Raw genomic sequence first — 14702 nt, 5'->3', positions numbered from 1 at the left:
ATTGTTCTTTTTTTTTCTGTCTTTGTGAATTGTGTGGGCTGTAGCCGCACCTGCATCCTTAAAGCAGCAGCGACAAGCGTGCGTCTGTCTGTTAAAGGGTGGTGACACCCTCAAAGTGTGCTACACAAACAATTAAAATATTGTTCTTTTTTTTTTGGTCTTTGTGAAATGTGTGGGCTGTAGCCGCACCTGCATCCTTAAAGCAGCAGCGACAAGCGTGCGTCTGTCTGTTAAAGGGTGGTGACACCCTCAAAGTGTGCTACACAAACAATTAAAATATTGTTCTTTTTTTTTCTGTCTTTGTGAATTGTGTGGGCTGTAGCCGCACCTGCATCCTTAAAGCAGCAGCGACAAGCGTGCGTCTGTCTGTTAAAGGGTGGTGACACCCTCAAAGTGTGCTACACAAACAATTAAAATATTGTTCTTTTTTTTTTGGTCTTTGTGAAATGTGTGGGCTGTAGCCGCACCTGCATCCTTAAAGCAGCAGCGACAAGCGTGCGTCTGTCTGTTAAAGGGTGGTGACACCCTCAAAGTGTGCTACACAAACAATTAAAATATTGTTCTTTTTTTTTTGGTCTTTGTGAAATGTGTGGGCTGTAGCCGCACCTGCATCCTTAAAGCAGCAGCGACAAGCGTGCGTCTGTCTGTTAAAGGGTGGTGACACCCTCAAAGTGTGCTACACAAACAATTAAAATATTCTTCTTTTTTCTGTCTATGTGAATTGTGTGGGCTGTAGCCGCACCTGCATCCTTAAAGCAGCAGCGACAAGCGTGCGTCTGTCTGTTAAAGGGTGGTGACACCCTCAAAGTGTTCTACACAAACAATTAAAATATTGTTCTTTTTTTTTCGGTCTTTGTGAAATGTGTGGGCTGTAGCCGCACCTGCATCCTTAAAGCAGCAGCGACAAGCGTGCGTCTGTCTGTTAAAGGGTGGTGTAACTCTCAAAGTGTTCCAAAAAATAAAAAACTATTTTTTTAATGTGTTTGTGACTTGTGTGCGATGTAGCCACACTTGCATCCTCAAAGCAGCAGCGACAAGCGTGCGTCTGTCTGTTAAAGGGTGGTGACACCCTCAAAGTGTGCTACACAAACAATTAAAATATTGTTCTTTTTTTTTCTGTCTATGTGAATTGTGTGGGCTGTAGCCGCACCTGCATCCTTAAAGCAGCAGCGACAAGCGTGCGTCTGTCTGTTAAAGGGTGGTGACACCTCAAAGTGTTCTACACAAACAATTAAAATATTGTTCTTTTTTTTTTGGTCTTTGTGAAATGTGTGGGCTGTAGCCGCACCTGCATCCTTAAAGCAGCAGCGACAAGCGTGCGTCTGTCTGTTAAAGGGTGGTGACACCTCAAAGTGTTCTACACAAACAATTAAAATATTCTTCTTCTTTTTTCTGTCTTTGTGAATTGTATGGGCTGTAGCCGCACTTGCATCCTCAAAGCAGCAGCGACAAGCGTGCTTCTGTCTGTTAAAGGGTGGTGTAACCCTCAAAGTGTGCTCCACAAACAATAAAAATATTCTTTTTTTTTTCTGTCTTTGTGAATTGTGTGGGCTGTAGCCGCACTTGAATCCTCAAAGCAGCAGCGACAAGCGTGCGTCTGTCTGTTAAAGGATTACATCGGTGACAGCATCCAAGTAGGCATGTCAGACAGTCCGTACCTGTACTGGCAGGAAAAAGAAGCAATTTGGAGGTCCCTGTACAAACTGGCTCTATTTTACCTGAGTTGCCCCCCCTCCAGTGTGTACTCCGAAAGAGTGTTTAGTGCAGCCGGGAACCTTGTCAGCGAAAGGCGTAGGAGGTTGCTTCCACAAAATGTGGAGAAGATGATGTTCATAAAATGAATTATCAACTCTTCCAGGGAGACCAGCCTCCAGAACGTACAGAGGGACCTGTGGTTCCAGCAGGGACGAATTAATACTCTGTGAGGATGAGGATGTACACACTGAAGAGGGTGAGGAATCGGTGGATGAGGAGGATGAGGATGACATCTTGCCTCCGTAGAGCCAGTTTGTGCAGGGACAGATAAATTGCCAGCTTGTTTTGTGGGGGCCCAAACGAACCAATCATTTCAGCCACAGTTGTGTGGCAGACCCTGGCGCTGAAATGATTGGTTTGTTAAAGTGTGCATGTCCTGTTTATACAACATAAGGGTGGGTGGGAGGGCCCAAGGACAATTCCATCTTGCACCTCTTTTTTTTCTTTGCATTATGTACAGTTTGGGGCCTAGTTTTTCAATGCCATCCTGTCTGCCACTGCAGTTTCACGCCTAGATGGGTCACGTGTTTGTGCCGCCCACTTGTGTCGCTTAGCATAGTCATCCAGCTACCTCGGTGCAACCTTTTGGACATAAAAACACTATTGTGAGGTGTGAGGTATTCAGAATAGACTGGAAATGAGTGGAAATTAAGGTTATTGAGGTTAATAATAGCATAGGAGCAGAAAAACCTACAAATTCTGTGATTTTAGCTGTTTTTATGCTTTTTTTCAAAAAAATACAGATCCAAAACACAAAACCCAGAACCCAAAACACGCAAGGGTGGTTTTGGCAAAACCAATCCAGATCCAAAACACGAAGAAAGATCCAGATCCAAAACCAAAACACAAAACACGAAAAGTGGCCGGTGCACACCCCTAATATATATATATGTATACATATACATATTTATACATTATATGCTCCTGTACCCACCTAATTTAACACACACATATATATAGCCATGTAAATAAATATATATACAAAACATACATAAATTGTACACAGGGGCCAAACATTACACTGACCTGTGTAATGTGACATGCTGGGCTGAAGTGCCTTCCCTCCTGAACTAGGCGATTGGTCTGGTGCACAGTCACAGGACACAGCTCTGCAGTAGGACGTACAGGAGGCGGGGCTTAAGGCACATATGGGCGGGGCTTCGGCGGGCAGTAGTGGGTGGGGCTTAGGTCGAGCAGCCGAGAGGCGGGGTTGGTGGTGACAATGGGCTCAGCTTCGGGCGGCCAGTAAGTGAGTGAGCTGGGAGGTGAGTGAGCCGATAAGTGAGTCAGCTGGGCTGTCGGTGGTGACAGGAAAAAAAAAATCTTTTTTTTTTTCCTGTCTGCACTGCAGTCCTTGTATCCTGTGGGCCTATTTTCAATGGGAGGCCTGGAGCTGTAGCTCAATCCGCCCCATTGTTAATCCGGCCCTGCAGGCAATGCCAATGTTTATGCAGATGAGCGATTATCGGTGCGAGTCGCACTGTGCATGCATCAAGTTTCATTACTGATGTTGCTTGCAGTGAGGATGTATTCTCAAAGTGATTGACCGGCAGGAACCATTTGTGGGTGGCAACAGTAGGGTTGCAACTCAAATGCAGGCATGTCGTGACCATTTTTGTGACATGGTTTAGCCTGTGACTGCAATCCCTTATGCAGTAAAACCTGGACCTGTACCTGGACCCTCTCTAAAACATGTACATTTGTGCAAAAGTGTGCACAATGGTCCTGATTGAGATCTGTTAGCAAAGCCGATGTTTATATATTTTGGCGAGTAGAAGTAAACCGCGCATGCATCTTTGTCATTGAGGCATGTTACCGTAGTCGTATGCAGCAACTTTTTACTTGCAGAGTGAATGTTAGTGAGGGAGCATTTGGGGGACATAACGGTGAGTGGCAACAAAGATCGCAAGCATGACCCAACCATTTCGGGAGCACACCCTGCATCTGTGATCCTATATGCAACAATATGGCATCAGCGGCTCAGTTACCGCGCCCATTCTGCGAGACCATAAGCTCATTTAGGACTGTGATTAAGGAATGATCTGCGACCGATGCTGTGTCTTTGTACGCAGATGCTTGGCTTTGCAAAGCAACTGTTGGCCAGCTCAATATATATCCTGGCATCTGTTACATTTCATATGTCAACATGTTAGAAGTCAACATTTAAACCATGTCAACATCACAACTATCAACATTCTTGTGTCAACATTATGCATGTCAACATTACTAATTTTGACACGCTGACTGTATACCTTAGAATATACTAGTAAAATTAATATAATAGATGCAGAGTATAAGAGTTGAAGCTGGCATTCAGGGCTGCAACATAAATATTGGGGCCTGGCACACTCATGTTTTTCATGTTGTTCATCCCACATGTCTCACCAGCATCATCCTCGCCTGTATTGCACCAGCCTCAACCCTTTTCTCTCCAGTCTCTTCCTCACATGTGTCACTCCAGCACTATCCATGTGTCTCCAGCTTCATTCCCCCTATGCCTCTCCAGCTTCATTCCCCCTATGCCTCTCCAGCTTCATTCCCCCTATGCCTCTCCAGCTTCATTCCCCCTATGCCTCTCCAGCTTCTTCCCACTGTGTCTCTCCATCTCAGCCTCACTTCAGCCGCTGTGTCTCACAGCCTCATCTTCTGTGTCTCCCCAACCTGTTTCTCTCAGCCTCTCCCCAACCTGTTTCTCTCAGCCTCACCCCAGCCCCTGTCTCACAGCCCTATTGATTCCTATAAGTCACTATTAAGCGCTGCAAGTCGCTTAAGAAAGAATTGCTTTCCAGTCCAATCATGTGGTTCCAAAGCAGAAAAAGTTATTTATGTAAAAGGGATAACACGATGTAAGATTTAACAATAAGAGTAAAAAGCAATGAAAATAGTACAGCCGATACATATGCGTGCGCACTGGTCCCAGTGTACAGTCATCAATACAGAAGTCTGCGGTCGCTAGAAGATGCCTGTACACTGAGGTCAGCCCACAACTTATATACCTTACAGGTTTCAGAGTTAACAAAGGGACAAATTGACAGGTTCTCATTGGTTCTTGCTTCTGGTCACTCTGGTAGTATTTTTGATATCTGCATATATTAATTTACTAATTGGATATTATTATGCTTTTTCACTACTCAATTACTTGTTATTGCTCCAATACCTGTTTTTCTGAGAATGTATAGATCATATAAACATAATCAGAACAGTATCTTATACTTTGATACCTATTTATTTCAAAGGTTTTTTGCTTCAATTCATAGATACATAACAGTGTATTCAACCTGTATATACAGGACTATTATTAGAATTGGTGGTCATCAATGCTATTAGCAAAAAAAATCCTTTTTTCCTGATCTACATATATATGTATATATTCTCTGATAATAATTTTCGCCAACTGTCTGACGTTTGATGTTATGACTATTGTGTCTAATTTACCACAACCAGGAATTAAGAGTTTTCTCTGATTACAGTCAGGCAGTTTTTTAGTAACTGGACCTATAATTGGCCAGATTCAATGTTTGTTTTTTTATTCTATGTCATGTATGTATAGTTTTTTCTTCTGTTGATATTTCATGTCTAAAAAAATTTTTTAGTGGCATACTATTAAAAGTTAATTTTTAAATTATTATACTAAAGAGGTAGGTTGAGTGCCCCATAAAAGAGAGTACTTCTTTCCCCCTGTTTTCTCTGTATGCACTCTGGTCATTGGTCAGTTCATACGTTGTCATCAGGGGTATGGCTCAGTCCTCAAATGATCACATTGTGTAGCTTCCCGCCGAACAACTGGTTAAAACTGGCTACAACACTGCATATAAGTTATAACATTCTATTCAATAACTCCCTATCATCCATAACTAGCAGACGCATGATGCGACTTCTTTGCCGATAGAAACGGATGTCTGAAAATAAACAGGGATATAGTATGATACCAAACATGACATGTCCACTGTATTCTAAACCTAGATCTCTTTTAAGTACATATTACATCATAATTATTAGATAACAATACCTTTAATAACACTGGTTATTAACTATAATGTGTGGGAACCATTTTGTACATATGCGTTAACATATGTGCATCTGTGTATTGAAATAGCAAATATGTGTCTGTATGTATGTGAATACGCATATGAGCGTCTATGTGTACGTATATGTGAATATACATACGAACGTCTATGTATATATATATATATATATGTGTGTGTGTTATGTGCTTCAGTGTATGTGTATTGTAGATTCACATTTGTGTGCATTGGATTGCACCGACACAAAGTAGCGTCCTAGTAATACGTCATCCGACCATAGATGACTATATCGTCAGATAATAATTGTAACGCGATCATATCCAATTATTTGACTTTGACAGTCCACACTTTGATAGCAAACATAAAACTATCACATTTTATTCTTAACCTTTTTACTCATGCATAATAAATTATTATCTAATGTTCTATACGGTATGAAACAATTTGGTCATTGAACCATCAATAGTGCACCTCAGGAAAGGGTAAAACAACCCTTATACAGCCAGGTGCATATATATTGGGACATTGACAGAATTTTCATATTTTGGCCTCTATTCACCACCACAATGGCTTTCAAATGAAACAAACAAGATGTGCTTTAACTGCAGACTTTCAGATTTAATTTGAGGGTAATTACATCCAAATCAGGTGAATGGTGTAGGAATTACAATGGTTTCTATATGTGCCTCCCACTTTTTAAGGGGCCAAAAGTAATGGGACAAACTAAACAATCCTAAATCTAACTTTCACTTTTTAATACTTTGTTGCAAATCCTTTGCAGGCAATTACAATGTGAAGTCTGGAATGCATAGACATCACCAGACGTTGGGTTTCATCCCTGGTGATGCTCTGCCAGGCCTCTACTACAAATGTGTTCAGTTCCTGCTTGTTCTTGTGGCATTTTCCCTTCAGTCATTGTCCATCTGCACTGTGAAGCGCCATCCAATGAGTTCTGAAGCATTTGACTGAATATGAGCATATAATATTGCCCGGAACACTTCAGAATTCATTCTGCTGCTTTTGTCAGCAGTCACATCATCAATAAATACAAGGGAACCAGTTCCATTGGAAGTCATACATGCCCACCCCATGACACTACCACCACCATGCTTCACTGATGAGGTGGTATGTTTTGGATCATGAGCAGTTCCTTTCCTTCTCCATACTCTTCTCTTCTCATCACTCTGGTACAAGTTGATCTTTGTCTCATCTGTCCATAGGATGTTGTTCCAGAACTGTAATGGCTTTTTTAGATGTTGTTTGGCAAACTCTAATCTGGTTTTTGAGGCTCACCAATGGTTTACATCTTGTGGTAAACCCTCTATATTCACTCTTGTGAAGTCTTCTCTTGATTGTTGACTTTGACACATATACACCTACCTCCTGGAGAGTGTTCTTGATTTGGCCAACTGTTGTGAAGGGGTTTTTCTTCACCAAGGAAATAATTCTTCTGTCATCCACCACAGTTGTTTTCCGTGGTCTTCCCGGGTCTTTTGGCATTGCTGAGCTCTGCGGTGCATTCTTTCTTTTTAAGAATGTTCCAAACAGTTGATTTGGCCACACCTAATGTTTTTGCTATCTCTCTGATGGGTTTGTTTTGATTTTTCAGCCTAATGATGGCTTGCTTCACTGATAGTGACAGCTCTTTGGATCTCATTTTGAGAGTCGACAGCAACTGATTCCAAATGCAAATGTCACACCTAGAATCATCTCCAGATCTCTTACCTGCTTAATTGATAATGAAATAACGAGGGAATAGCCCACACCTGTCCATGAAATAGCTTTTGAGTTGATAGTCCCATTACTTTTGGCCCCTTTAAAAGTGGGAGGCACATATAGAAACCGTTGTAATTCCTACACCGTTCACCTGATTTGGATGTAATTACCCTCAAATTAAATCTGAAAGTCTGCAGTTAAAGCACATCTTTTTTGTTTAATTTCAAAGCCATTGTGGTGGTGAATAGAGGCCAAAATATGAAAATTCTATCAATGTCCCAATATTTATGCACCTGACTGTACGCACTCAGTGGATTTATAGGGGACCATTGGTAGGATGTGGGACCTCATCGAACTTATAAAGGAAGTTAGGGGGAATTGAGACTACATTATCTATGATGTTTAAAGGAACATTTACAATATATTTTATTATACATGACCAAGCCTATTCACGTTATTATCTGATTGTAAATTCAATTTCAGGATTGTAATGCAGTTCTTTATCAACCTTAGTACCTATACCACCACCACTCACCACCATTAGGATTTCACTTTCACGATTTACCTTGGTGGTACATTTTCCACACTTCAATACAGTAGGAACACATCTGACACATAAACCAATTACTAAAATGACAACAAGTATAAGAATAAGGAGCTTACCTACACTAGCAATCATTTCCTGGACCCACTGCCCTAGACCGGAGAACCATTTTACAGGGTTTAGCCATGAGAACCATTCCTCTACCTTTATCTCAGTATCGTACAAGGATGTATTATGGCCCTTCCGAAATTCCCATTTCAGTTGTAGGATTTCATCCATTCTCCGGTCAATCACCTCTTTGGGATCATTAGTATTATTGGTGATGTAAGTGCAACATTTGACACCAAATTGGGTGGCCAAAGTCACACAATATCCACCAGTAATAGCTGTCAGGTAGTTTAACACTAGCCTGTGTTGTACCAGTTCCTTTTTATAAGCCTGTAGCTCCTTACTCGTATACCTGAAAGTGTCATCATAGATATCGGTGATGTTGTCTATTAATTTAGCCAGGTCTTGGATATATCTAAAATGTAAAGATCCCCGAGTGATCTTGGTGGGATCTAATGCTACCAAAATTTGGAAGCCAGTTGTTTCACTAATAACTGCGTGGCTATATGTTCTTCACCAGGGATCATATTTATTTTGTCACAATGTTCATACTGCATGTGTATGTATGGAGGTGGTGTGGTTTTATGGATTCCAATAATTTCATCATGTGTAAGGGTCATCACCTCTGGGACCAATTTACCTATAAAACATAAACCCTTGGAACTCGGAGATAACCATGAATAAGCCCTTCTTCCACAAACATAGTATACATTATGTGGGAGGACATAAGGTATATTATGATCTTGCACAATATCACAAAGTTTTAACAAAACTACCTATGCCTATTGTCCTCATCTGCTCAAGACATGTTTCAGCATGAATAACATTTTTACAATAACCCATAGGAGCTTTTCCAATAAATACCACATTCGGTTTGTTCTTATGTCCTCGTCTCTGGCGTTCGTCACTACTATTGTGGCGAGCCATTGTCTGATCCAATAAATCTGCTTCCCAATTCTCCAGTCTTTCTATGTATGAAATGTTCAGACACAACAAAGCCCGATCTATGGAGTATTGGTGGAGCTTTAAAATAGGGGACCTCGTGATGTTATACTTCCCATCTATGGACCTCCCTCCCTGTAATTCAAGGACCTCAGAGAAGTTTAATGGGAATGGTACTAATCCTACATTATGTTGTCCCTGAGGCATGTAAGTACACACCCAACATTCAGTCTGGTTTAAGACCTTACCCACTAAGGAATGGTAATCCTCTAAGGGATGCTCGCCCAAATACAGATTACTCTTGGACTGGCATTGTTGGATGCATTTCTCATCAACTAGGGATCCACAGTACTCACAGATACATTATTCCTCAGACAATAGCCCCTTATACTGTCTCCGAGTTCCATGGCTAACAGATCTCTTAACAATCCCTGAACTGAGTTCGACCGTAGGTTGCCCTGATTGTTCTATTGCTCTCTCCTCTGACTCCACTCTATCAACATAATTATCGGCCTCCCCCTCCGTCATCTGTCCTCCATCACAGAAATAGGAAATCCTGAAACAAATAAGAATGAGAAGAACCCTGGAACAAGAAAAAGAAACAGACCACCACTCCATTGCTAGAATAGTAATCTGTATGTACACGTCTCTGGCTCAGGTGTTTTCACTACAGTCTTTAGTTCTCCTGGAACAGGCTTGCAATCGACAGGTCCACGTTGTCTGTCTCGACTTTGCCTTGTACTTCCTTCGGGTGGTTGACCTTTCTGCAGTGAGTGGAATGGACCCAGGTATCTCTTCCTGCTACCTTCAAAGATGTGGTACTTGTCGTCAACACCTGGTAAGGACCTTCCCACTGGTCTGTCAAACAACCTGAGCGTAAGAAATTTTGGATCATAACATATTCTACAGGTTCAACATCATGACAGTTTGTTTCTGGCATATCAGGTAACAACATTTTCAGTTTCTGTTGTTTCAGCTGTCTACTCATTTTTATAAGATATTGCACAGTAACCTCATTATTACTCTTCAAATCATCATGTGGACTTATAATCAAATGAGGTTGCCTTCCAAACAGTATCTCAAAGGGGAACAGATTAAGAGGAGATCTGGGAGTGGTTCTGATGCTATGGAGGATGAGCAGTAAGGCTTCTGGCCATCCTAATCCAGTTTCAGCCATGATCTTAGTCAGTTTATTCTTAATAGTACCGTTCACTCTCTCCACCTTTGCACTGGCTTGCGGTCGGTAGGGTTTGTGAAGTCTACTATTAATTCCCATAAGCTTACACATGTTCTGGAAAACATCACCAGTGAAATGAGTACCCTGATCACTTTCTATGATTCTAGGGATACCGTATCTGCATACAAACATCTGAACAATCTTTTTAGCAGTAAAAACAGCAGTATTAGTGGCAGCTGGATATGCCTCTACCCAATTAGAAAATACATCAGTACAAACTAATACATACTTGAAATTCCTGCAAGGTGGTAATTGAATGATTGTATTACCTGAAAAGGACCATCTGTCGGAGGTATATGGGATGGCTCGGTTGGTATTGACTTCCCAACATTTTTGCTCAAACAAGTCAAACAGGACATTGCCCTCTTTCCAGCTTGAGAAGAAAAGCCTGGTGCACACCAATATGCTCTGACCAACTTGCACATACCTTCTTTTCCCAGGTGAATAAGACCATGCGCTGCCTCAGCCGGGCTTGGGTAGTATGCCCTGGGAGCAACAGGCCTACCTTGTCCATCTCTCCAGAGTCCAGAGGACTTCTGACCACATCCCTTTGATCTCCTGACCACCTTTTCCTGTAGGGAACACAAATCTTGCATTTCAATTCATTTCTGTGTGTCTATCGTCTGGAAGACCATCACTTTGTTAGTTGGTATATTTATGCGTAACCCTGCTGCCCATTTGGCAGCTTCATCTGCTCTGTTATTGCCCATTGATACCAGGTCTTCTTCGCATGTGTGGCATTTGCATTTGATGACAGCTACTGCCTTTGGTAACTGAATTGCTATCAGAAGTCCTTTTATGTGTTGTGAATGTTCTACTGGTGTGCCTGCTGCTGTCATAAAGTTCCTAAGATGCCAAAGAGCCCCAAAATCATGTACTACCCTGAAGGCGTACCTAAAATCAGTGTATATGTTAGCTGATTTACCTTCTGCCAACTCACACGCTCTCCTTGATGCCACCAGTTCAGCCACCTGGGCTGAGTGAGGTGGACCAAGTGGTTCAGCTTCTACAACATCCTCATCATTTACAACAGCATAACCTGGGCCTAATTATCCTGTGACTGTCTGTCTATGACAACTCCCATCCACGTAAAACGTCAAATCTACATCTTCTAATGGTGTGTCACGTATATCTGGTCTTGCAGTAAAGGTCTGATTAAAATATTCCATGCAATCATGTGTGTCAGTATACCTGCAAAACTCACCTTCAACCAGAAACTCACCTCCTTCCACCCTTTGTGCATCTCGAGGCACATATGGTAAGTACATTGCTGGATTAACGTATTGCACCATTTAATGGTAATATTTGTAGGTGCCATCAGAGCTAGTTCCCATTTTATTAAACTTGCTGAAGAGACATGTCTGGTTTGGGCTGAATTCAACAAAGCAGATACTGCATGTGGTGTATAGACAGTTGCATCATGCCCTAATACTATGTCCTCGCTCTTATTTACCAGAAGAACAGTTGCAGCTACACTTCTTAAACATGTAGGGAGTGATCTTGCCACAGTGTCCAATTGTGCACTGTAGTATGCTACAGGTCTGCTAGCGTCACCATGTTTCTATGTGAGGACACCTGTTGTGCAGCCATCAGCTTCCGTACAATATAACTCAAAAGGTTTTTCATAATCTGGTATTGCCAAGGCAGATGCTCTCGTCAGACTATCCTTAAGGTTAAGGAAAGCCTGCAATGGTAATGCCAAAATAGAAAAACCTGGGATCCACATTCTGCAGTATCCACACATGCTTAAAAAAGTACGGATTTGCTGCTGGTTTTGCGGCAGTGTCATGGTCTATATGGCATGAATTCTGTCCGTTGTCAAGTGTCTTAGCCCCTGGGTTAGACAGTTTCCCAAGTATTTGACCTTAGTCTGGCATGGCTGTAATTTGTCCTTTGCAACCTTGTGCCCTGTTTGTGAAAGATGAAGCAACAATAGTTTAGTATCATTTAAACATGACATAAAAGAATCAGAGCACAACAACAAATCATCTACATATTGAATGAGGACAGACCCATTGCTTCATTGAAAAGATTGCAAACAGTCGTGTAAAGCCTGAGAGAAAATACTGGGGCTATCTATGAAACCCTGTGGCAATCGCGTCCATGTATATTGTACCCCTCTGTAGGAGAATGCAAATAGGTATTGACAGTAAGGGTGAAGAGGAACAGAGAAGAATGCAGAACATAAATCAATAACAGTGAAATGAGTAGCAGATGGTGGAATCTGCATGAGGATGACAGCTTGATTGGGCACTACGGGGAATTGGCTTTCAACAACTTTATTAACCCCCCTAAGATCCTGTACTAATCTATAGCCCCTCCCCCTAGTCTTCTTCACTGGAAAAATGGGACTGTTGCCTGGACTAGCTATACGAATTAAAATCCCTTGTTGCAATAACCTCGCAATTATGGGATACACCCTTAGCTCCACCTCAGGCTTTAATGGGTACTGAGGTATTATTGGAGCCTGCCTACCACTCTTCAAGTTAACCATTACAGGGGCTACATTTGCCATCAATCCAGTGTCCTGTCCAGCTTTGGTCCAGAGGGAACCCGGTATTTGCAATATTATCTCTTTTACCTGAGATGGACTTTGTTCTAGAATGGCAGAGTGCAACATTAATCTTTGTGGTGTGTCCAATATATCCTGTACCTCATGCGCAACCTTTTCCGGTATATCTAGGAATATATCATCAGGGGTACAGTATATGACACATCCCATTTTACACAGCAAATCCCTTCCCAGCAGGTTAGCAGGAGCCGCCGCTGCCAGGAGAAAAGAATGCTTGGTTTGCAGTAGCCCGATAGTAACCTCTGGAGATCTGGTTAAAGGGTAATGCTATACCCTCCCCGTTACTCCCATTGCTGGTATGGTCTTGTTGGTAAACTGTAAATTAAATGGAGAAGTTATCACGGATCTGGTCGCCCCTGTATCTACAAGAAAAGTGTGTTTAGTACCAGATATATCAACTGTCATTGTTGGTTCTTCCCTAGTATTCTCAATTAACCTGACTGGCTGTAGACTACAGGTATGACCTGACCCCTAGCACTGATTATCATCCTCCAGCAGAGCGTTTGCTGTCACTATGTGAGTGGGTAACCGCTGGAAATTTCCTGAATCTTGCAAGTGCCCTCTCTGTGTGTATCTATGTGTTCCCTTCTTAGGTGGCCCCCAATTTCTCGATTTACAGTCCCTCTTTAGGTGTCCTTCTTTACTGCAATTATAACACCTTACTGTATAACTTTGTTGCTGGTATGTGTTGTAGTTATGTGACTGTGTAGGTAATCCCTCTAAAGCCTGAATGCTCACTACCATTAACTTCTCACTCTGTGCCTCTTTCTTCCTGGAAATGTTCTTATCATGTTCTACGGCAGATTCTCTAAGTGCATCTACAGTAATTCCTCTCCAGTTAGGTAGAGAGGTTTGCACCCTGGTCTTTAGATTATCTTTGAGACCATCCATTAGTACCGTAACAGCTACTTCCCTGTGGTGTACATCATCTTTAAAATCTGCTATCTCTGTCTACTGGGTTATTGCTAGCAGCGCTCTGGTAAAATAATCTGCTGCAGATTCACTATCTTTTTGTTTAATAGTGAAAATTTTACTCCAGTTCACTACCACTGGAAAATATATGGCCAATTGTGTGATTATACATTTTATATTTACCTGGTTATTCTCGTCCATTAAGGATTGATCCTCCTCCAATATACAATCCGCAATAAACTTTTGTACATCAGTATTGGAAGGAAGACAGGCCCTTAACACCACTCGCCAATCTTTATTCGTTGGTTCGTGAGCATTACCTAAATCTTTAACAAATTTCTGGCATTTGGCTAACTCTTTCCTAGGGTCTGGGAAGTCTGACATAATTGAATGCAATTCTGCTCTCTTACATGGACATTGCTTTGCTACATTCCTGATGGGAACTATACCATCTTTGTCCGGTTTCTCATTGGGAACTGCACTTGTACGGACAGGATGTATACCTACCACATCACTATGTTCTGGATTAATTACTGGACTTATTGTTTCGGTACTATGGATGTTACCTCTTCTACCATGGTCTCCACTACTCTCACCAATTTCAGCTGCTGCCCCTGGTGGTTGGATCGCTGCCTTTCCTCTCTGTGGAACATCTAGTATATTAACAGTATGTGCAATGGCTGAAATTACAGTGGGTTCATCATCTTCTACAACAACATTTTCCTTGAGGTGACTTAAAACAGGGTATAAGTTACTTGTTACGATTTTTTTATTTTTGGTATCGGCTGTACTTTCACCTATGGCCGCATATGGCGGTGGAGGTGTGCATGTGCTCTCTTCTTTATGTGTGGTAACGCTACCTTGCAGCGTGGGTTTGCTACCTGGCGGCAT

The 14702-nt window shown here is 41.8% G+C and overlaps 1 pseudogene; it reads right to left on the bottom strand.

Moving 5' to 3' along the window:
• Nucleotides 1–4890: 4890 nt before the first annotated feature.
• On the bottom strand, nt 4891–14702 carry LOC148525150 (uncharacterized; annotated as a pseudogene).

The sequence above is a fragment of the Taudactylus pleione genome, unplaced genomic scaffold, assembly GCF_031769625.1.
Source record: "Taudactylus pleione unplaced genomic scaffold, aTauple2 ptg000111l, whole genome shotgun sequence".
Lineage (NCBI taxonomy): Eukaryota > Metazoa > Chordata > Amphibia > Anura > Myobatrachidae > Taudactylus > Taudactylus pleione.
The sequence above is the reverse complement of the archived record's forward strand: the minus strand, read 5'-3'. Positions and strand labels throughout refer to the sequence as shown.